This window comes from Bufo bufo, chromosome 4 (assembly GCF_905171765.1).
Source record: "Bufo bufo chromosome 4, aBufBuf1.1, whole genome shotgun sequence".
Taxonomy (NCBI): domain Eukaryota; kingdom Metazoa; phylum Chordata; class Amphibia; order Anura; family Bufonidae; genus Bufo; species Bufo bufo.
This window is the reverse complement of record NC_053392.1, coordinates 5,147,315-5,173,285: the sequence shown is the minus strand read 5'-3', so window position 1 is coordinate 5,173,285 and position 25,971 is coordinate 5,147,315.

The following is a 25,971-nucleotide window of genomic DNA, read 5'->3' as shown; positions in this document are numbered from 1 at the left end:
TACGATACGTAAAACACTAAACAAGAATGGATTTAATGGGAGGATACCACAGAGGAAGCCACTGCTGTCCAAAAAAAACATTGCTGCACGTTTACAGTTTGCACAAGAGCACCTGGATGTTCCACAGCAGTACTGGCAAAATATTCTGTGGACAGATGAAACCAAAGTGGAGTTGTTTGGAAGAAACACACAACACTATGTGTGGAGAAAAAGAGGCACAGCACACCAACATCAAAACCTCATCCCAACTGTTAAGTATGGTGGTGGGGGCATCATGGTTTGGGGCTGCTTTGCTGCGTCAGGGCCTGGACGGATTGCTATCATAGAAGGAAAAATGTATTCCCAAGTTTATCAAAACATTTTACAGGTGAACTTAAGGCCATCTGTCTACCACTTGAAGCTCAACAGAAGATGGGTGTTGCAACAGGACAAAGACCCAAAGCATAGAAGTAAAACAACAGCAGAATGGCTTAAACAGAAGAAAATACGCCTTCTGGAGTGGCCCAGTCAGAGTACTGACCTCAACCCGATTGAGATGCTGTGGCATGACCTCAAGAAAGTGATTCACACCAGACATACCAAGAATATTGCTGAACTGAGACAGTTCTGTAAAGAGGAATGGTCAAGAATTACTCCTGACCGTTGTGCACATCTGATCTGCAACTACAGGAAACGTTTGGTTGAAGTTATTGCTGCCAAAGGAGGTTCAAACAGTTATTAAATCCAAGGGTTCACATACTTTTTCCACCTGCACTGTGAATGTTTACATGGTGTGTTCAATAAAAACATGGTAACATTTAATTTTGTGTGTTATTAGTTTAAGCAGACTACGATTGTCTATTGTTGTGACTTAGATGAAGATCAGATCACATTTTATGACCAATTTGTTCAGAAATCCATATCATTCCAAAGGATTCACATACTTTTTCTTGCAACTTTATGTGAATTTGGCCTCATTGGAATGTGATACATTTATCAAATTGTTTTAACCATAAAATCTATTATTAATCTTAACAGAAAATCCCTGTGAGAAGCTTGACAGAAACATCATGTTATCTCTAGATTATAAAGAAGATGAAGATACCATGCAGCGCTCTTTAGGAGAAAACTTAATTACCTGTAATGTACATCCAGAACTTCACAGTGCATCAAATAATTCCCCCAAGAATGAGGAACTTTCTAATGACCAATCACAGATTATTAACCCAAGTCCAAATCTATCATATAATCATCTTAATCATGAGGAATCTTCTCCTGACCAATCACAGACTACTACCCCAAATATAGGGCAGAAACGGGGCAAAAGGTTATATTGTGGGGAACGTAAAAAACATTTCAGAGATAAGTCAGAGCTTTGTGTAAACAAAAGTAGTCATACAGGAGAGAAGCCGTATTCATGTTTAGAATGTGGGAAATGCTTTAACTGGAATGCATTACTTGTACAACATCAAAGAATTCACACAGGAGAGAAGCCATATTCATGTTCAGAATGTGGGAAATGCTTTACTCGGAAACAAAGCCTTGATCTACATATGAGAATTCACACAGGAGAGAAGCCATATTCATGTTCAGAGTGTGGGAAATGCTTTTTCCAGAAAGCAAGCCTTGATCTACATAAGAAAATTCACACAGGAGAGAATCCATATTCATGTTCAGAATGTGGGAAATGCTTTAAGACGAAATCAAAACTTGATGAACATAAAAGAATTCATACAGGAGAGAAGCCATATGCATGTTCAGAATGTGGAAAATGCTTTACTCGGAAAAACAGCCTTGATGGACATAAAAGAATTCACACAGGAGAGAAGCCATATTCATGTTCAGAATGTGGGAAATGCTTTATCCAAAAAGCAGGCCTTGATCTACATAAGAAAATTCACACAGGAGAGAAGCCATATTCATGTTCAGAATGTGGGAAATGCTTTAAGAGGAAATCAAAACTTGATGAACATAAAAGAGTTCACACAGGAGAGAAGCCATATTCATGTTCAGAATGTGGGAAATGCTTTATCCAAAAAGCAGGCCTTGATCTACATAAGAAAATTCACACAGGAGAGAAGCCATATTCATGTTCAGAATGTGGGAAATGCTTTATCCAGAAAGCAAACTTTTATCTACATAAGAATATTCACACAGGAGAGAAGCCATATTCATGTTCATAATGTGGAAAATGTTTTACATATAAGTCATATCTGGTTGGACATCAAAGAATTCACACAGGAGAGAAGCCATATTCATGTTCAGAATGTGGAAAATGCTTTAACCAGAAATCAAGCCTTGATGTACATAAAAAAATTCACACAGGAGAGAAGCCATATTCATGTTCATAATATGGAAAATGCTTTGTCACAAAATCAAATTTTAATCAACATAAGTGAATCCACACATTAGAGAAGACATGTTGATGTTTTGTTTAAGAAATTAGTCTTTTTAAACTTGCAGACTTGTGTGTTCATTTTACCTCATTGTGGCAATATTTTATGCGAGTGAGCAACAGAAATCATATTCACAAGTCACTGGTGAAAACTTTTTTTTTTTTTAACTTCATATCAATATAAAATGGTACATCATGAGGGACGCTGAGACAGACATCGTTCACACCTTCTCCCCTCCACGCGACGTTTCGGGAGAACACGCCTCCTTATTAATGCAGGTAGAGGGGGAGGTGCAATTTTTATAGCACCAACAGCTGATACATATATTAAAACCATATAGTTTTATACAAAATGCATAGCTATAAATAACGCTAACACACGAAAGTGATTGTTACGGTTACTCCCAGGCTAGCTGGAAGCTGGACCACTTGGATAGTCTGGATCTCTGTTTAGGGAGAGAGAGAGGAGCCGCTTCGTCTCGATATCCAGAAGGATCCTGTAAATGTAGAACAATCCCACTAGCTATTTTACAGCTAGGATAATCTTTCCCCCACAAAACGAGGCGAGGCTGCGATTTGGAGGTCAAGCTAGGACTGATTGTCCTGGGGCATACAGCCTCTTTTATTTACAATCCACAAACATAGTACTGCCCACAGGGGTTTGAAATACAACCAATCAATCCGTACAATAAATACAGACACTCCCACACAAAATCCTCCTCTCTGCCTGTGATAAGATTACTGAATACAATGGCTAATATAATTATCACAGGCAGAGAAATACAGTTTTATAAAACATATCACAGGAACCCCAAAACATGCAATAACCCCATAACAAGTATATCCTCGGAACCGGGGGATCTGGGTGAACCACATATCCGAAATTCACCCAGATCCGTTCAGTAGTTTGGAAGATACAGTTTTATGCCAGTTACACTGAAAATATACAAGTTATACAGAAAATAGTCACTAATAAATGTGTCCCCTGTTTGGTAGTTTCAAACTACTGAATGATGTCTCTGTGCACCAAATACAGGCGAGATAGCACCGTGTTGAAAAGTCAGAACAGTGTCTATGAGTTAAAATGGCCGCCATCCATTGTTCTCACCATGTGCTTCATCCATTCAGACTAACAGGGTAAATAACAGTTTTGTAACAGTTTTCAATCATATAAATGCACTAAAGCTACAAATTTCATTTAACCCTATAGGTATTAAAGACTGGAGTTTCACTATCCAAAATGTGTCCCTTTGTAACAATCTCCTACTGTTATCCTCCTCATGGACTCCACTTTTTACCACCTCCAGAACCTGCCACCTCAGATCTGACACCTGATGGGCCCGATCATAAAAATGTCGAGCGACTGTAGTTTCACCTTGTTTTTTCACCTCCACTGTTTCCATCTTACGCTGCCTTCTGAGTTCCTTCCTAATGCTGGACGTATGCTCATTGATTCTGATCCTTATAGACCGAGATGTTTGCCCAACATACATCTTACCACATGGGCATTTCAAGCAGTATATGACATTACATGTCTCGCGCCTTGCAAAATCTCTAATTTGTATCCTGTCTCCCTGTGTGGGGTGCACTACAGTGTCACCTTTTATGATAGCACTACAATTCCCACAGAACGTCCCCTTCTCTGAGTTGCAAGGAAACTCTGTCTTTCCATTTTTTTAGGGCGTATGTCACTAATCAGCATGTTATTCAGAGAGGCAAAAAAGGGGGTTATCAACAAACATTCTCCCAAATTTTTGATCATGTTTTAATATCTACCAATATTTCAGAATAACCTTTTTTATTAGTTTAGAACGTCGATCATATTTGGAAACATACACAAATTGTTTCTTTTGCTTCTCCCTCTTTTTAACCTGTCTGATGTCCTGTCTTGTTTTTTTTACCAACCTCTATTCCAATTTCAGTCACCTCTTTCTTATTATAACCCCTCTGTGTGAATTTATTTCCCATCAATAAGCGATTTTTTTCGTATTATTTGCCAGTACTAGATATTCTTCTGGCCCGTGTGAACTGGCTCCTAGGGATACTAGAAAAAATGTGAGGAACGTGGTGGCTGGAATGAAGCAGCAGGTTATTTCTATCTGTGGTCTTTGTGAATAGTGTGGTCTCAAATCCTCCCTCTACGTGCCGTAATTCAACATCCAAGAAATGAATAACATTTTCATCATAACTCAGTGTAAGTTTGATGGAATTATGGCACTCGTTTAAATGGGTAACAAACTGTAGAAGGGAAGATTGATCACCCCTCCACAGCATGAACACATCGTCCACATAGCGAAGCCACCCACACAAAATACATGCCGTGTCTCAAATGCTTCCATGAATATATTAGCGAAACTCGGAGAAGCTCAAAGTAAAAATCGCTATCAAACTGAAAATAATTTTTCCATTCCATCCACCACCACGGCCACAATGAGAGATGACCCTTGACCTCTGTAGGGGCAGGAATAAACAGAGAGAGTTTAAATTGCCCCCACCCCTTCTCCCCCTCAGTGTTTTCCTGCCCCTACGGGGTAAGCACGCAGAGAGAGTCCTCCCTGTTAAGAGGTGAAGATCAGGAAGATTTTACCTTCATCCCCTGCTGCCTTTCCGTGGAAAGGGCTAAGGCTGGACAACGTGGACGCTTGCCCTGGCTTTTGCTGGGACCCGCGCTCCGTCTTAGATCACGGTCTTTCTTCCACTGCATATTGGAAGCAGACCACTGATGCTGGATCCACGTGGGGTCCCTTTGATCTTACGGCGGAACCAGGGCGCATTGCACAGGGAAGTGCTTTTGGATGACGTCAGATGCCAGGAAGCGTTTTAAAAAAGTGGCGCTCATGCAGCATAAGGCTGAGCATCACCGCCACTATTACAAATCCCGAGACTACAGCTTTCCATCAGGAGGTTTCGGACCCCTATCTGGCTGCTCCTACCATGAGTTCCCCAAAGGGGAGTATGTTATCCTTATGTTTAATAACATAATACTCAAACTGATAATTGGTTGCTTTTCTTCTGTTCCTTAGGGAGCAAGATATACTAAATCTATGTCAAGATCTCTAAAGTGCACTACCTGTGCCAAGAGACTGCCTGATAAATATAAAAAGAAGTTGTGCAAGGGATGCATTTCTGACGTCTTAAAAAAGGAGCAACCATCTATCCTTTCCGAGATTAAATCTTTTATTCAGGATGAGATTACGTCCTCCCTAGCATCTCTTACTACTCCTAGTACTCTTCTCCTGACTGCCAAAAAACCGAGACTATCCATTCAATCCTCCTCTGATACTGAGGACATTGATGAGGATACCTCTAGACGAGTGCTTGAGGAAGAACTCTCAGAGGGTGAAATTGTAGAGGACGATAAAAAGTACTTCTTTTCCTCGGATGAAATAGAAGATTTACTGGAAGCAGTTAGATCAAATATGGGCAGAGAGGATACTCCCAAGCCGCGTAAGGTTCAGGATGAAATGTTCGTGGGGTTTACGTATTCCCCATTAATGAGGATATCAAAGAGATGATAATGGATGAGTGGATTGAACCTGAGAAAAGACTAGGGGTGTCCAGAGAATTCAGGAATAGATTAGTTTTTGATCAAGCTGAATGGAATAATTTTTGATGAGATACCGAAAATTGATATTCAGGTGGCAAAGGTAGTAAAAAAGATGGCCTTACCCTTTTGAGGATTCGTCACAATTAAGCGATCCAATGGAACGCAAAGCGGATCCTTTATTAAAGCCTGGGAGGCAGCTGTTGGGTAAAATACAACATCGCGGCTACATCTGTGGCAAGAGCTATGCACTTCTGGTTATCTGACTTACAGGACCACCTAAAGAACAAAACTCCAAGGGAGGATATCATAAATTCCGTACCACCATTAAAATCAGCAATTGCTTTTCTGGCCGATGCCTCGGCAGAATCGGTACATTTTCCTGCGAAAGATGCAAGCCTTTCCAATGCATCCAGAAGGGCTTTAGGGATGAAAGCATGGTCGGGGGATAAAGACTCCAAGTCTAAACTATGTTCTATTGCCTTCTCGGGGGAGTTAGTTTTTGGTCCAGTATTGGATAAGATACTGGAGAAAGCGGGTGACAAAAAGAAAGGGTTTCCGGAGGTAAAAGAAATAAAAAAGAGGCCCTTTCGTCAATTCCCTTCGCAATCTAGACCCTACAGGGGTAAGGGTAAATTGGGCCGCTGGAGCTACCCAAAAGGCGGAAGGGGTAGAGAATTTATCCTTAATCCCCAAAATAAACAGAACAACAGACAATGACGCCAGAGTGGGAGGCAGATTGAAGAATTTTCTAAACCAGTGGAATCAGGTTACGTAAAATCCATGGGCATTAAAGGGATTCTGTCATGAGATTTGAGCCCTATAAGCTAAACATATGGCCAGGTCCGTACTAATAACATGAATCCTGAACTGCCCTTATTAAACCTGCTTGTGGCTCTATTAGCCCAAAAAACTGTTTTTTATAAGCTGTCACTCATCTACCTAAGGTGCCCAAGTGGTTTAACGTTAACCCAGGGTGCCCGCCCGCACCCCTCGCCGTTTGGTGCCCAGCGCCGCCTTCCTCACCTCAGCCCCGCCTCCGCAATCCTCCCGTCCCTCTGCTAGATCCGGCGCCTGCGCACTAGGCTCAGCCTGATGCGCCGCAGACTCCTGGCAGCGACTTCGTTGAGCGAAGTGCGCATGCACATCAGGTGGCGCATGCGCACTTCGCTCAACGAAGCTGCTGCCAGGAGTCCGCGGCGCATCAGGCTGAGCCTAGTGCGCAGGCGCCGGATCTAGCGGAGGCGGAGCTGAGGTGAGGAAGGTGGCGCTGGGCACTAGACGGCGAGGGGTGCGGGCGGGCACCTTAGGTAGGTAAGTGACAGCTTATAAAAACCAGTTTTTTGGGCTAATAGAGCCACAAGCAGGTTTAATATGGGCAGTTTAGGATTCATGTTATTAGCACGGACCTGGCCATATGTTTAGTTTATAGGGCTCAAATCTCATGACAGAATCCCTTTAAACATCATAGCCCAGGGATACAGAACAGAAATTTTTTTCAATGCCTCCAGAAAAATTCTCAGTTTCCACCCACAACAGGGGTATACGGGAAAAAGTTTGGCAGGGAGTTCAAGGTTTAATTAAATCTCGTGTAGTCATACCTCGTGAGGTACCACACTCCGAAAAGGGAAAAGGTTTATACTCCGGCCTCTTTCTAGTCAAAAAAACAACGGCTTCCAACGTTCGAGATCACGAACGGCACTAGACAGGGCTGTCCTCTGTCCCCATCCCTATTTATATTGGTTGCTGAGACGCTTTTACAGGCAGTCAGACAAGATTCAGAAATAGCAGGCATCAAGTATGGAGAGAAGGAATTAAAAGGCACGGCATTTGCTGATGACCTCCTCTTTATTGTGACGAATCCTAGGGTGGGTCTGATCAGTCTAGAGAACAGATTAGAGGAATTTAGCAAAATCTCAGACTTTAAAGTAAACACAGCTAAATCGGAGATCCTTAATATTACACTTCCAGAGGAAGATGCAGTACGTCTTGAGAAAACATCCCCTTTCTGCTGGTCCAAAAACCCCATTAAATATCTTGGAATAAAAATCCCACAGAATTTGAGAGATCTTTTTAAGTACAATTATATACCTTTAAGAGACTCTATTAAACAACTACTTCAAAAATATAATATACCATTTCTGTCGTGGATGGGATGGAAGAACATCATTAAATCATATATAATGCCCAAGATCCTATACACTTTACAAATGGTACCTATACACATCGAGCCACATTTCTTTCTCGAAATGAGGCGCCTCTTGTCTAGTTTCTTGTGGGCAGGGAGGAGGCCACGCTTATCATATAAGACCTTGACAAGGAGAAGAGAAAGAGGGGGATTGGGAATGCCTGATGTAGGTACATACTACAAAGCAATCCAAATACAGAGATGGCTAGAGCTAGTGCATCCATTAAGACAGTCAGAGGTTGGAGAACTATGTGAATATAGCACAGGGCCCTCCTTTCAAAAATATCTTTGGCTCCCCAAAATAAAGAGAGACCCGGTAGAAAACATGGACCCTTTGTTTAAGGGATTATATATGACATGGAGCTCAGTAAGAAATGTCCTAGCCCCCTCTCCATCTCCCCTGATGCCAGCGAGCCTCCTTCCGGATCTATTGGAAACCCCGATAAAACTATTCCCAGAACTCTGGTCTACCCTAGCCAAAGTCAAAGTAGGAGATTTTATGGGAAATATAGATCATCATCTAAAAGAACAGCTCACTGCAACAATTAGAAATTCTCCAACATTTTTCTTGGCCAATTCTCATATAAATTCTGTGTGTGGGAGAGCTGCGAAGAGATTCCTGTTCCAGAGACCTCTTACTGACGTGGAAGATTTACTGAGAACTACTCAGACAAAACGTAGAAAGATTCCCGAGATTTGCTTGGCAATGGGAGGTCAGGGTGAGAACAAAAAACCGCCTTATCTACTGGCGTGGGAAAAAGAGCTAAATATTGAGCTATCAGATCAGGAGACAAAAAAGATACTAGCAACGTCACATGGATTCTCACAATGTGTAAGATTGCAAGAAAACCACTACAAACTCCTCTCTAGATGGTACAAAACACCAGAATTTCTATACAAAAGAGGTCTGTCTGATTCCCAGGAGTGCTGGAGATGTGGTGAAGGGGTAGGATCTCTTTCACATATCTGGTGGGCCTGCCCCCGTATTGCCAAGTTTTGGGAAGAAATAAATAAAGCAATCAGGAAGATAGCGTTACCAGATTTCAATATTTCCCTAGAGATGGTAGTTATCTCGAAACCTGTTAGTTACTACACACCATCAAAGAAAAATCTTCTGTCTCACTTGATAGCAATAGCTAAGTCTCTTATTCCACTACATTGGTTAGACACATACCCTCCCACTCTTCAAGAATGGAAGGCAAAAGTAGATCAAATCTATAACTTCGAAGAAATGACTAGCTGGATAAACAGAAGTCATGATAGCTTTCTTAAGATTTGGAATCTATGGGAGGTTGTGAAATCTGATGGATTGAAACCCACATAAGAGTGAGTGAGTGGTTAAACGATGACTAAATACAATAATATGAAAACAAGTCCTATACATTTCGGAATGATTCAGATATTGCTGAGTAAGTTATAGATGAGTTGGCTAATTCCCCCCCCCCCTCTCCCCCTACCTCTTTTCCTTTTCTTTTCCTTTCCCTCCCTTTTGTGTTTTTTCTCGGAGGCCCTGACTCTACCTAATAGAGTAAGATCATAGCTTGATAATTGAGGCTCTCAGGTATAGACATATATGAGCTCTTATGTACAGTTTGAGTAAAATATACCTCCAAGGATCACTACTCTATGTACTAAAATAATTCTGTATACCTTTAATAATAGCCACCTGATTTAATTTTCCGGTATATGTGATTAATGGATGCCTCTAAGAAGCTACCTGTTTGCAATGTAATTGCTTTTCATGTCTTGATATGTCTTGAAAAATTTTGAAAAATAAAGAATTTACAAAAAAAAAAAAAAAAAAAAACAACGGCTTCCGCACAATAATAAATCTAAAACCTTTGAACAGATCTATAGTGTATAGGAGATTCCAGATGGAGTTAATCACTTCCAATGATTCCAAAGGTTTTCTTTATGACATCAGTAGTGAAGCGTACATATTAGTCATCAAAAGTGACAGGTGCCACCCCCCTTCAGTTAGAATCCGCCCCCAGCTGCCAAAACCCCACTTGTCAACACGCCCCTTTCGTCCTCTTGACAGGTCCCCCTTCGCCCCCTCCCAAATCTGAATAATGCATGCCTGGACATGTCTAGAGAGCAGTTCACCATACCCCTTAATGTCAGTATACAAATTGAGCACAAACAAAAACGCAGCATTTTAAAAAGTTTATTGAGCAGATAAACAACGTACAGAAATAGGAGGCAGTGGCGTCTCTCTCAGTCTATTATCAGCCCAGATCAACCAGCAGTAATCTATTTCAGACTCACAAGATACTTGTCCAGTTTACACACAACCCCGCGGCAGATCATCCATAAGTCTAAGTAGTTTTTTATCATGCATTTTTTATGTATCATTTTATGGCTATTGCTTTATATTTGTTTTTCAGTGTTTTGTGTATACAAAATTGGTTAGCAAATTTATAAAAATGTATTTTATTATCTCTTTATTTATAATTTGCAAGACAGCCTGTGACCCAATACTATACAGTTTAACCTAAATTTGACAATTTTTTAGTAGAGCTCGAAATTTGTATAGTATAAGGCATAGATGTATTTTCCTGCACTGGAAATGTATTGAAACATAGCGTTTAGCGTTGTTATCCTATATTTCGTAATCCGCTGTGGTATTATCAAATAACTGCACACGTGCTAATTGTTTTACTTTCGGTAATATTTGAAAGTTAACTCTAGACGTGAGCACTGTAGTAAACCTATTTAAATAAAATATTCCTTTTCAGATGTCGCAACTGATTCACTGTGGTTAGAGACGCCGCTTATATAACTTGTAACAGGTGACACCCACTAGGGGTGATAGTGATCAAACATACACGCTCCCACCAGAAGTGTACACACGGAATTAATTTATCAATAGATTATTCCTCTATAGTGTAAAACTGAATATAAAAGCTGTGTTGGTATATACGCTGTGATAGCTTCACACGTATGAAATTAACATGCATAAGGAGTCTTCACGGATCTCGATGCAATCATGACGACGCAGCAGTCTGAAAAATATTAGCAAAATACCTATTTTAATCCTAAAATCTATTAAAAAACACCTTATAAAGAGAGCGACTATAGCCGCGTGGTTAAACAACCAAGACGCGTACACGCTGCATAAACCCGCAAGAAAAAATGTTGTGAGAATAAGGTCATAGTGTCGTCCATCGCCTTGCAATGGAAAAGCGACCTGTGTGATATGTCAAGCTACGCCAAAGAAAATGACGGCATAAAATATATTTTAACCGTGATTGACGTATTATCAAAATATGTGTGGTGTGTTCCCCTGAAAGATAAGAGGCTCCTCTGTAGTGAAAGCCTTTGAATTGATTTTCAAGAATGATCAGCGTGTACCTAAAAAGCTACAGACGGATCGGGGTCGGGAATTTATGAACAGTGCTCTGAAGCGTCTTTGTAAAGAGCGCAATATCCACCATTTCTTTACTCCAAACACAGTGAAAGCCACTTTTGTGGAACGATTTAACAGAACGTTAAAAACAAAAATGTGGAAATTTTTTAAATAGATGCAATACATTTTGATATATAGATGTTCTAAATAATTTTTTATACAGCTATAATCATATATGCCACAATACAATCCTGTGCAGACCTGTTGACGTAACAAATAACAATTCTTTAAGAATATTTAGGATCGTTTATGGCAAATGCATGAGTCTTAACCGCCTCCGGACCGCCTAACGCAGGATCGCGTTCCGGAGGCGGCAGCTGCAGGCAGAGTCACGCATATATGCGTCATCTCGCGAGACGCGAGATTTCGGTCAGAGCCGGCCCGCGCATGCGCATCGCGGGCCGGAAAAAGTTAGATGAGTATTTCGTCAGCAACCTGCCAGCCAATGATCGTCGTTGGCAGGTTGCTGGTTTTTAAAAATCGAATCAGAAGCCATTTAACACCTTATATTTATAAATATAAGGTGTTAAATGGCTTGTCTGCTCCTCTGCTGGTCCTTTTGGTCGGTTGGTTCCAGCAGAGGAGCACACATCACAGTGAGTTCACCGCCCCGCCGCAGTGACAAAAATATATATTTTTTTGATCACTGCACATTCACTTTACACGCACTGCGGCGATAAAAAAATCAGTTTTGATATTTTTTATCAATCGCAGCGGCCTCCGGTACTTCGCTAGCCTCCCCTTTGTAAGACAGGCTTGCTTTTTTTCTTGGGTAGTCTCAGGGAATACCCCTAAATTTAGTAGTCCAAATGTCAAACAGGGGGTATTCTTCTGAAGAGGCCTACAGGCTTATGACCCAGTCGGATGAGGAATGGGAACCCTCATCTGACGAATCCAGCGGGTCCGAATATGAACCTGTAGAGAGCAGTGGCTCTCTGACCCAAAGTTCGGACGAGGAGGTTGAGGTCCCTGATAGCACCAGGCGTACCTGGCCCCTTGTTGCTAGACCACAAGTTGCGCAGGATCCGCTTCAAGAGCAGCAGAGTGGGGCTGGCGCTGCCGGATCACGTGGTGAGGCATACACCAGCAGCGCAGTCCTCCCTGGACCTAGTACCAGCACTGCCGTACAACATGGTGAAGTGGCGAGCACCAGAAGGGCAGTTGAAGCTGGTACGGTGGCACGTGCAATAGTTACCCCGTCGCAGCCACCGCACAGACAGGCCCGTAGAGCCCCTAGAGTCCCTGAGGTGCTGGCAAACCCTGATTGGCAGTCCCCAACTTCAGCCGCACCTGTAGTTCCTCCTTTCACTGCCCAGTCTGGAGTTCGGGTTGAGACAGCTCAGATCGGTTTGGCACTGGGATTTTTTGAGCTGTTCTTGACTGCGGAGCTCTTGGACTTTGTCGTGGCAGAAACAAATCGGTATGCCACTCAATTTATAGCCGCCAACCCGGGAAGCTATTATGCCCAGCCTTTCCGGTGGAAACCAGTCCAAGTTTACGAATAAAAAAAAATTCTGGGCCTTCTCCTCAACATGGGTCTAACCAAAAAGCATGAATTGCGGTCATATTTGTCCACGAACCCAATTCATCACATGCCCATGTTCTCTGCTGCTATGTCCAGGGCACGATTTGAGGCCATCCTGCGTTTCCTGCACTTTAGCGACAACAGCACCTCCCGTCCCAGATGCCACCCAGCTTTTGACCGGCTCCACAAAATTCGGCCCCTCATAGACCACTTCAACAACAAATTTGCAGATTTGTATACCCCTGAGCAAAACATCTGCGTAGATGAGTCCCTTATACATTTTACCTGGCGCCTTGGCTTCAAACAATACATCCCAAGCAAGCGCGCCCGGTATGGGGTCAAATTGTATAAGCTCTGTGAAAGGGCCACAGGCTATACCCACAAATTTCAAATTTATGAGGGAAAAGATCAGACCCTGGAGCCGGTCGGTTCCCCTGACTACCTGGGGAGCAGTGGGAAGACAGTCTGGGATTTGGTGTCACCCTTATTTGGCAAGGGGTACCATCTTTATGTGGACAATTTCTACACAAGTGTGCCCCTCTTCAGGCATTTGTTCCTAGAACAGATTGGCTGCTGTGGCACCGTGCGACCTAGTCGCCGGGGCTTCCCCCAACGGCTCGTTACCACCCGTCTTGCAAGGGGGGAGAGGGCTGCCTTGTATAACGAAGAACTGCTCGCGGTGAAATGGAGAGACAAGCGTGATGTTTACATGCTCTCCTCCATTCACGCAGACACGACAATACAAATTGAACGGGCAACCAGTGTCATTGAAAAGCCCCTCTCAGTCCACGACTATAATGCGCTCATGGGAGGGGTGGACTTCAATGACCAGATGTTGGCTCCCTATTTAGTTTCCCGACGCACCAGACGCTGGTATAAGAAGGTGTCTGTATATTTGATTCAATTGGCGATGTACAATAGTTTTGTTCTCTACAGTAAGGCTGGGAGAACAGGATCCTTCCTCAAATTTCAGGAAGAGATCATCGCAAACCTCCTGTATCCAGGAGGTTCTGTGGCCCCAACCACCAGTGTAGTTAGCCGTCTACACGAGCGACATTTCCCCAGTGTCGTCGCTGGTACCTCAACCCAACCGTCACCCCGAAAAAGATGTCGTGTCTGTAGCAGGAGTGGAATAATGCGTGACACCCACTATTTCTGTCCTGACTGCCCTGACCACCCTGCCCTATGCTTAGGGGAGTGTTTCCGGAAGTACCACACACAGATGCACTTAGTATAGGGATTGAGTGACACAGGACAGGCACACAGGGGTCTTAGGGCCCTTTCACTCACAGCTGCTGCAAACCTCTCCTTTCACCTGGGATAAAGTGCATAATGTACTTCGCCACATCTTTGGGCGATTTGCGCTTTGCACATTGTCCCATGGGGAAGGAGAGGTTTGTCCTATAAAGGTAAACGGATCCGTCCCCCATTGACTTTCAATGTAAAGTCAGGAGTTAATATACCATAGGATCGGAGTTTTCTCCAATCCGATGGTATATTTTAACTTGAAGCGTCCCCATCACCATGGGAACGCCTCTATGTTACAATAGACCATCGGATTTGAGTTACATCATGAAACTCACATCCGACAGTATATTCTAACACAGAGGCGTTCCCATGGTGATGGGGACGCTTCAAGTTAGAATATACTAAGAACTGTGTACATGACTGCCCCCTGCTGCCTGGCAGCACCCGATCTTTTACAGGGGGCTGTGATCCGCACAATTAACCCCTCAGGTGCCGCACCTGAAGGGGTTAATTGTGCGTATCATAGCCCCCTGTAAGAGATCAGGGGCTGCCAGGCAGCAGGGGGCAGACCCCCTCCCCCCCCAGTTTGAATATCATTGGTGGCTAGTGTGCGGCCTCCCCCAGCCCCCCCTCCCTCCCTTTATTGTATTATCATTGGTGGCCAGTGTGCGCCCCCCCCTCCCTCCCTCTATTGTAATATCATTGGTGGCCAGTGTAAGGCCTCCCCCGGCCCCCCCTCCCTCTATTGTATTATCACTGGTGGCCAGTGTGCGGCCTCCCCCGGCCCCCCCCCTCCCTCTATTGTATTATCAATGGTGGCCAGTGTGCGCCCCCCCCAGCCCCCCCTCTATTGTATTAATATTATTGGTGGCCAGTGTGCGGCCTCCCCTCTCCCCCCCCCCCCGCGATCATTGGTGGCAGCGGAGAGTTGCGATCGGAGTCTTAGTTTAATCGCTGGGGCTCCGATCGGTAACCATGGCAACCAGGACGCTACTGCAGGCCTGGTTGCCATGGTTACTTAGCAATATTACAATATTAGAAGCATCATACTTACCTGCTGCGCTGTCTGTGATCGGCCGGGAGCTCCTCCTACTGGTAAGTGACAGGTCTGTGCGGCGCATTGCTTAATGATCTGTCACTTACCAGTAGGAGGATCTCCCGGCTGGTCACAGACAGCGCAGCAGGTAAGTATGATGCTTCTAATATTGTAATATTGCTAAGTAACCATGGCAACCAGGCCTGCAGTAGCGTCCTGGTTGCCATGGTTAGCGATCTGAGCCCCAGCGATTAAACTGGGACTCCGATCGGAACTCTCCACTGCCACCAATGATCGGGGGGGGGGGAGAGGGGAGGCTGCACACTGGCCACCAATGATATTAATACAATAGAGGGGGGCCGCACACTGGCCACCAATGATAATACAATAGAGGGAGGGGGGGCCGGGGTTGGCCGCACGCTGGCCACCAATGATATTACAATAGAGGGAGGGAGGGGGGGCGTACACTGGCCACCAATGATATTACAATAAAGGGAGGAAGGGGGGGCCGGGGAAGGCCGCACACTGGCCACCAATGATATTAAAATAGAGGGAGGGGGGCCAGGGGGGGCCGCACACTGGCCACCAATGATATTCAAACTGGGGAGGGAGGGGGGGTCTGCCCCCTGCTGCCTGGCAGCCCCTGATCTCTTACAGGGGGCTATGATACGCACAATTAACCCCTTCAGGTGCAGCACCTGAGGGGTTAATTGTGCGGATCACAGCCCCCTGTAAGAGATCGGGTGCTGCCAGGCAGCAGGGGGCAGTCATGTACACAGTTCTCAGTATATTCTAACTAGAAGCGTCCCCATCACTATGGGAACGCCTCTGTGTTAGAATATACTGTCGGATTTGAGTTTTCACAAAGTGAAAACTCAGCTCTGAAAAAGCTTTTATGCAGACGGATCTTCGGATCTGTCTGCATGAAAGTAGCCTACAGACACGGATCACGGACACGGATGCGTGTTTTTTCACGGACCCATTGACCTGAATGGGTCCGTGAACCGTTGTCCGTCCAAAAAATAGGACAGGTCATATTTTTTTGACGGACAGGATACACGGATCACGGAGGCGGATGACAAACGGGGCATTTTCCGAGTTTTCAATGGACCCATTGAAAGTCAATGGGTCTGCAGAAAATCACGGAAAATGGAACAACGGCCACGGGTGCACACAACGGTCGTGTGCATGAGGCCTAATGCTGGCCATACATGTAATGATTGCGGAGACCCTCAAATGCCAGGGCAGTACAAACACCCCACAAATGACCCCATTTTGGAAAGAAGACACCCCAAGGTATTCACTGAGGGGCATATTGAGTCCATGAAAGATTGAACTTTTTGTCCCAAGTTAGCGGAAAGGGAGACTTTGTGAGAAAAAACTAAATAAAAAAAATTTCCGCTAACTTGTGGCAAAAAAAAAATAATTCTATGAACTCGCCATGCCCCTCATTGAATACCTTGTGGTGTCTTCTTTCCAAAATGGGGTCACATGTGGGGAATTTATACTGCCCTGGAATTTTAGGGGCCCTAAAGCGTGAGAAGAAGTCTGGGATCCAAATGTCTAAAAATGCCCTCCTAAAAGGAATGTGGGCCCCTTTGCGCATCTAGGCTGCAAAAAAGTGTCACACATCTGGTATCGCCGTACTCAGGAGAAGTTGGGGAATGTGTTTTGGGGTGTCATTTTACATATACCCATGCTGGGTGAGAGAAATATCTCGGTCAAATGCCAACTTTGTATAAAAAAATGGGAAAAGTTGTCTTTTAGAGAGATATTTATCTCACCTAGCATGGGTATATGTAAAATGACACCCCAAAACACTTTGCCCAACTTCTCCTGAGTACGGCGATACCAGATGTGTGACACTTTTTTGCAGCCTAGGTGGGCAAAGGAGCCCACATTCCAAAGAGCACCTTTCGGATTTCACCGGCCATTTTTTACAGATTTTGATTTCAAACTACTTCGCACGCACTTAGGCCCCTAAAATGCCAGGGCAGTATAACTACCCCACAAGTGACCCCATTTTGAAAAGAAGACACCCCAAGGTATTTCGTGATGGGCATAGTGAGTTCATGGAAGTTTTAATTTTTTTGTCACAAGTTAGTGGAATATGAGACTTTGTAAGAAAAAAATAAATAAATAAAAAATCATCATTTTCCGCTAACTTGTGACAAAAAATAAAAAGTTCTATGAACTCACTATGCCCATCAGAAAAGATACTGAGAAAAAGACGCGTGAGGGGTGAAACTAATTTTTTCGTAAAGTGGCGTACTTAACCCTGCAAAATTCAATAGCTGGATCGGTGAAAAGCAACTGACTTCTCTATAAGCCATGGAATCTGGGTCCTTTTATATAACGCAGCCTTGTAACGCGTCTTCCAAAATTTACACTGAAAATTCAATATCTGTTTATACAACAAAACTCGCAAAAGCCATTAATTTGTCGGGTCCTTATGCTGTCGCTATGACCGAAATCCAGTATCCGTATAGCTGGTATACCGTCGGATCGTAAGAAGGTACCTTCTTTTTTGGGAAAAAAGGTGTAACGTTAAACTGAATACCGCATCAAATCTGTTTTTTATTCTACCATAGCGGATGTTGTAAAATCTATTAATGAGGTCCTTGAAAACTTAAAACTTTTGAGCGAGCCCTTTAGATTGAGATATGATCCCATAAAGGTCTGTTTATACACCGGAATCACAGACACACATTTTTATGCCTGGTGAAAAGCTTGGGCCTATTTTAGGAATACACAGCTATGTTGAAGACTCTATCGAAAACAATCAGATCGAGGGGAGCGTCATGTATGCAGACATATATTCTGGTTTTATACGCTATTTGTTTATTCAGACATTGTTCAGCATTCGCTCGTTGGAAATTCGTACGCTCAACTTATAAAAACTGTTGAAATTACCGGTAGAAATGAGATTGTCACCCTAAAGTATATGCGACCCGACTATATCCTGGTATCCAATCATAATTTCAATACAATTTCAATAGCCATCCCAACGGACCAATCTCAACCTGTTAAATTCAGGTAAGGTAAAACCATCAAGAGATTACATTTCAGACCAGGCAAGGAGGTGACACGCTAAAAATGCTGTCCCAGAGACTGAACCGCGATCCCGGTGTGTATGCCCAGTACTACGTTAATCAGGCAGGTATAAGAGAAAAAAAGATGTAGAGGGTTAGTCACAAGACTTACTTGGAACCAAATCCAAGGGGTCTATATAATTAATTGCAGGGCGCCAGAGGAGGTAAGAATAGGATAAAATGAGTCAAAGAGTAAGATCAGGTATTTGTTGATAGGCAGCCAGATGTGGTCAATGGTGTGAACAAGTTCAACACATATATGAGATATGGAAGAAAAAAAGGAGGCTGAAAAAATCACAATGTTCGGCGCCAGTCAAAAGGGAAAGAAGACAATAGCTATATTTATGAGGTAAATATATTCAACCCTTGCGGATCAGTAATAAAATAGAAGTCGCACTGGAAGTCTAGAGGTATTAGGACCAGTTTTTTGTTTACTGGATCGTGGTAATAACAGTAAATCGGGTAGATAGTGGAATAACACCCTAAACACTCAGATCCTGAGTGAATATCTTGCACAGAAATCAGAAAGTGCAGGTATAAACTGGTACTACCAGGTTTTGGACCGGTAAGGGCCTATACATATAGGTGGATAAAACAGTATATAATTAATAAAATTGCATATACTCATTAAAATCAATAGTAATAATAATAGTATTCTCCACTCACTTCACGGGGAGGAAATTTTGAGGGATAAAGCTCAAGACACCCAAAAAAGTTTCCTCCCAATCCTGGATCGCTTCAATAATCTTAGGAAGAGGCAGCAGTTCCAAACTCGGTACGTCTTGCAAATTCCTTTTATTTATAAAACAACAGGAACAAAGAGCTCTACGCGTTTCGGGGCACAGAGTGAGTCCCCTTCATCAGGAGCAGCATGTTTATCACATAAAACAAACAGACATTTTATACCTACAATATGGGGTCAAACAATGAAGGGTCAAACAGTATGGTGTCCTGAGTGATGTCACTTCCGGGTCGAACCTGACTTTGATCCTCATTAAACTCTCTTTCCATGAAACAAGTGGTAGCATTAAGTGCCACCTTACAATTCCTATATCTGATTCTGTGATCTATATCATCCAGGGTTGGTATATTACCTAAAACACTTTTGGAATAAGCGGTCCGGGTGACGGAGTATGCCGGGAGGCTACTTCCGGTCCATGGAACGCACAGCTGGAGCGCACGCTAGCTTGGTGCGCATGCTCCAGGCACGGAACCGGAAGTGTCGTGTTTATCTGGTGGCACAAAAGGAGACGTGGAGCGCATAATGCGTTCCACTTACGGCACTTGTGTTACTGATAGGCTAATATCAGAAAAGAAATGATAAATAGGGGTATGAGGATAAACACTGGGGCCACTATATATACACATATCCGGAGGGACCATAATATTAAAAAATAATAAAAAATAAATATGGAGAAAATGAGTATATGTGTACACATATACAGCAAATGGGGGAGTCAAATGGATATGAGATTTAGACTACTGTATATATATATATACACATGTGCACCACGAGGCCCCTCGTGACTAATTGCTGAGTTTCCGGAATTGTATCAGATGACATGTACTTGCACATATATGCAAAACACATAATACAAAATATATAATACAAATTAAAGTATATATATATATATATATATATATATATATATATATATATATACCTATACACACATAGGTAAATAAAGATAAAAATAATAAATATATAGTAAAATACATTTCTGTTGTACACATCCTTCATACCGAATACAATGAAATATAAAAACAAATATATATAAATTTATAAAAAGATAATAAATACTGGGAGAAAATACTAAGAGAAATTATATAAAAAGATAAATTTAAGTATAAAACTCTTTTCAAGGATTGTCATAAATAAGTATAAAAGTTATATTCAGGGTGATGAACTTCATGGGCTGATTCAAAGATCAATAATTGGTATACTCCAGGGTTTCATTGAGGCCAAAGGGGGACAATGTGTTCAGACGATAAATCCAATACATCTCTTTTCGTGATAAACACTGATATGACTGGGGTACCCATTCAAGGGGTGTAACTTTTAGCAGTGCTGGGTCGCTATTGTGGGACTCCTGAAAGTGCTTGGGGACACTATGTGTAAAAATCTGTCTTTTTATGTTCGAGCGGTGCTCGTTCATACGTTCTCTTATGGTCTGCGTTGTTCTTCCTATATAGAGGAGCTTACAAGGGCATTCTAGTAGGTAAATGACAGATCTTGTCCCGCAGTTTATGTAGTGTCTCAAGGTGTAAGTGTCAGGAGTACCTGGGATTTGGATTTCTTTTAACCCATGGGTTATCATCTGGCAACATTTGCACCTCTTTGTACCACATTTGAATACCCCTTTCGTGATGTCCCCGTGGTTAGTTTTTTTATTTTTTGTAAAGTTCGGGCAAGACGGGGCCAAAATATTTTTGAGGGTAGGGGCCCTTCTGAACGTGAGGGTTGGAGTGGCAGATAGGATGTCTTTCAAGATGGGGTCTTTTAGGAGAATATTCCAATGTTTGTTTATGATTTTTTTTATTTCTGTATGTTTATTGTTGTACTGGGTGATAAGATTGAATTGTGGTGCTTTACTTGGGATCGACATGGTTTTTTTCGGTAACAGAGCTTCAGTTTGGCTTAGTTTGAGGGTTCTTTTCACAGAGTCCTGGACTAGGGATCTGGGATAGCCTTTCTCTTTGAAGCGGGTCTGAAGGATAGAGAGTTGTTCACGTAAAACTCGGTTGTCAGAGCAATTCCTTCTTATCCGTTTCATTTGACTAAATGGTATGTTTCTTTTCCATTTAGAAAAATGACAGCTCTTGAATTCGAGGTAGCTATTGGCGTCTACCTTTTTAAAATGTGTCTTTGTCGTGATGAACTCAGAACCCGATTCTAAATGAATATCCAGAAAGATGGCTTTAGTGGGATGTTGTTCCATGGTGAAGGATAGACCCCAATCATTCATTTTCAGATTGTTGAAAAAGTATGAGAGTTCTTCACTGCTTCCTTCCCAAATGAACAGCATGTCATCTATGTAACGTTTATAGAACTTTATTCTGGGGTGGGAGAGAAGACCGAACTGTTTCTCAAACATCCCCATAAATAGGTTCGCATACGATGGGGCAAACTTAGTCCCCATCGCGGTACCTTTGATCTGGATGTAAAATTGGTCATTAAAATTGAAATAATTGTGTGATAGAATGAATTCTATTGAATTCAAAAGAAATTCCTTTTGTGTGTCTGGCATGGAGGAATCTTGACTAAGATAATGTCTAACCGCTGTTATCCCAAGTTCCTGTTTGATGTTGCTATATAAAGAAGTAACATCTAACGTTACCCAGATGTACTCCTTCTGCCATTGGACATCTTGTAAGAGCTTAATCAGATGGGGAGTGTCTTTGAGGTATGACGGTAATGACTGCACATGTTTTTGTAAATAAAAATCTACATATGCTGAGAGGTTTGAAGTAAGTGAATTTATACCTGAAATTATAGGTCGGCCTGGGGGGTTAACATACGATTTGTGGATCTTTGGAAGAAAATAGAATTTAGCCAAAGATGGGTGGGAGGGGGACAGAAAAAGTTTCTCTTTTTTTGTTAATGACATTCAAATGAAAACCTTGCTCTACCAACATTGTTAGAGCCTTTTTGAAAATATTGGTTGGGTCCTCTTTGAGAGTTCTATAGTACTCAGGATCGGATAAGATCCTATTAGCTTCAGTAATCTGTATTAAGGATGACCACTCCCCCTCCTATATCTGCATTTTTAATAGTGATGTTCTTATTATCTTTGAGTGTTTTTAGTGCTTTCTTTTCTACTGGTTTTAAATTATGTTAATCAGGCAGGTTTTGGGTTAGAGGGATTCCGTGGTGATGATTACATGTACGGATCTGGCCTTGTCTAGAGGACTTTTTAGAAGAGCAGTCCCTCTTTTCAGGAAGGGTATTGAGCTTGTGAAACCGCATGTAAAAACTGCAGCCAGAAATATCGCTAAATATAACGTCACGAGTATATCAACTGCTGCGATGGATAAATTAATCCAACCCCCAGCAGATCAGAAAGGCTCAGGCCTTGTTTATGTTGTGAAAAAACCCACTAAAAGAAAATCACACTTGGGTTCATCGTTTCCGCCCGTGCTCAAGAATAAAACACCGCCACGTAAAAGACGGAGACGTCAGAAAGTTGTTAGACGATCTGGAGACGACATCTTTAAGTGAAATACCATGGCCTTCATACACGAAGGTTCTGTGGAATGTACCAAATCGGAGCTAGATATTTTTGATTTACCCCCGACCCAGACGAGTATTGAAAAATCACTCTTTGTAGAAGTCCAGCCCATAGCCGCCTTGGCCGACAAAGCCCCTTTGGAGTTCTTCATTTCAGTGGCAAATATTATTACGACCTGAACAACACACTCTTGTATATCAATTGTCGTATTGTGAAGTTGGATAATTCCGCTATTCCCGCGGATGCCTGTGTTGGTTTGATTGATTATCCAATCGCCACGCTTTTTTGTCAGATGGACTTGACACTCGGCGACAGACTTATTTCACGCTCAGATAATTTGTATAGTTACAGAGCGTACATAGAGACTATTTTAAATTACAGTCCGCAAGCGTTGTCGTCGCAGTTTACGGTTGGCCTGTTCTGTAAAGACACAGCAGATCATCATCAAGAACGCTTGGCGGTAACAATTCGGGTTTTAACCAAAAGGTTAGGGCCACAGCCCGGTCTAGGCCTGTAGAGCTTTTGGGGTTAGGGTTTTTGGTGATATATTTAATCAACCGAAACTCATACTGAACGAACTGGACCTGAAAATTAAACTGACCAGAAATAAAGATGCTTTTTGCCTGATGTCTGCAGATGCAGAGCAGTTTAAAGTACAAATCTTACAAGCAGCTCTGTATGTAAAGAGAGTACAGGTATCCCCAGCAGTCAGAATAGGCCACAGGCAGGCCCTTCTATCAGCTACCGCGAAATACTCCATTGATAGAGCCTGTCTCAAGGTGTACAGCATACCGGCTGGTACGAGAATTACGAATCAGGAGAATCTGTTTCTGGGGCAGCTTCCTAACACAGTAATAATAGGTTTTGGGGAAAATGAAGCCTTTAGCGGATCATACAATCGTAATCCGCTATGCTTCCACCACTATGATGTGAATCAGGCATCACTGCACCTGGACAGCCAACAGATATCCGCAAGGCCATTTCAACCGAATTTTGAGACTGACTCAGCTGTCAGGGAGAACGCGTCGCTTCTCCATATATCGGGAAAACAGAGAAGTGATAGTGGATTAGCCATAGACAGAGATGAATTTATGAACAGATAAACATTTTTTGCATTTGATTTGTCACCAGATAAAGAACCAGGCGGACATTTCTCGCTCATTAAACCTGGGAATCCTAGAACGGAGGTGCGCTTTGCACAGTAATTATGATAGTTTATTCTATAAATACAAATATAGTGGAAATTAATAATAGAAGGGAGATAGTTTGCGACTTTTAACTAAGCCGCCTTGCAAGTTTGAGAAATGAATAATCACCGCCCTGCGAGCTTGAGAAATGAATCTACAACTTATGATTTTGGCTAAATCTGATCCGTATATGAGGTTCCTATTCGCAGGAGTATTTCCGAGCGACTTTCTTCCGGACGAGCCAGTACTACAGAGGCCTGCTGCATACATCGTGATCACAGATGATTCCCATAAACAGGGCAGTCACTGGGTGTTAATTATACTGTATGATAAGGACTCTATATTCTTTGACTCTTATGGGTTATCAACGACTTTTGAAATGTACCGTATTTTTCGCCCTATAAGACGCACCTAGGATTTAGAGGGTGAAAATAGGGAAAAAATATATTTTTGACAAAAGGTGTGTCAAAACTTTTAATAAAATAACAGACCAATATTTTAACACTGTAAACATTAACAGTAGTAACCAGCAGCATTAATAACCATCATTATTGACCTAAATGTCCAGGTACAGTACTCCTCTATTCATCAGGGAACACCAAAAACTCCTCATCACTACTGTCCAGGTTAATTACACTCTGTGGCTCAGTATCACTAGTATTGCTGCCTTCAGATTCGTCGTACAGAATATTGTCTTCAGTGCCATCCAAGGCATTGCTAATGCCACACTTTTTAAAGGATCTGACAACGATTTCATCGTTGACTGCCTGCCATGATGTTTTCACCCACTCACAGACTTGGGTGATGGTGGGCCTCTTCATCCATCCAGTGGGAGTCAGGTCATGGTTCCCAGCTGCCATCCACTTGTTCCATTCCTCCCTCATGGACACTTTAAATGGATTAAATCAGATGTCACCTAGTGAAAATGATGAGCTTTGGCAACATACTATATCCCATGCAAACCCTCCCTATATTACTGAAGCATAAAGATGTAAAAACACTTACAGGGGCATTCTGCTCTTTTATATGGAGATCCAAGAGAAGCAGAATTGCTCTCCATACATTAACCAGACATAAAAATGAAGGTGGTGTTGGGTTCCCAGATATCAGACAATATAATGTGGCAAGTCTGGTAAGACATTGCCTAGACTGGATAAATAGGTCTTCATACTTTTCAGTGACACCAATTGAAGCTTAAATGCTGTTCTGCACACTAAGTACTCGCACCTACCTCATACAATTAAACACAGTGTACTACTTCGAGATATGATAGCTACGTGGAAGGTATTTAGGAAGAAGTTCGATCTTCCTTTCATGATATCCCAAAAAAATGACATTATGGAATCACCCAGAATTTCAGGCGTCTTTACTACACAAACAATTTCTCCACTGGCCAGAGAGAGGTATAACGGAGGTTAGCCATATGTGGAACTCAATAGAAAAAAGATGGTATACATTTCAGGAACTACAACAAGTATATCAGATTCCGACAGAACATTTTCTGGCCTATCACCAGACTAGGGCTTTTCTTAGCAACAGAGTACTAGATCTATCCAGGGAATTCTCAAAGGACCCTTCCGACAATTATGTAAAACCTACAAGTGTTAAACACAACTTAGAGTCTACAGGGAGTGCAGAATTATTAGGCAAGTTGTATTTTTGAGGATTAATTTTATTATTGAACAACAACCATGTTCTCAATGAACCCAAAAAACTCATTAATATCAAAGCTGAATATTTTTGGAAGTAGTTTTTAGTTTGTTTTTAGTTTTAGCTATTTTAGGGGGATATCTGTGTGTGCAGGTGACTATTACTGTGCATAATTATTAGGCAACTTAACAAAAAACAAATATATACCCATTTCAATTATTTATTTTTACCAGTGAAACTAATATAACATCTCAACATTCACAAATATACATTTCTGACATTCAAAAACAAAACAAAAACAAATCAGTGACCAATATAGCCACCTTTCTTTGCAAGGACACTCAAAAGCCTGCCATCCATGGATTTTGTCAGTGTTTTGATCTGTTCACCATCAACATTGCGTGCAGCAGCAACCACAGCCTCCCAGACACTGTTCAGAGAGGTGTACTGTTTTCCCTCCTTGTAAATCTCACATTTGATGATGGACCA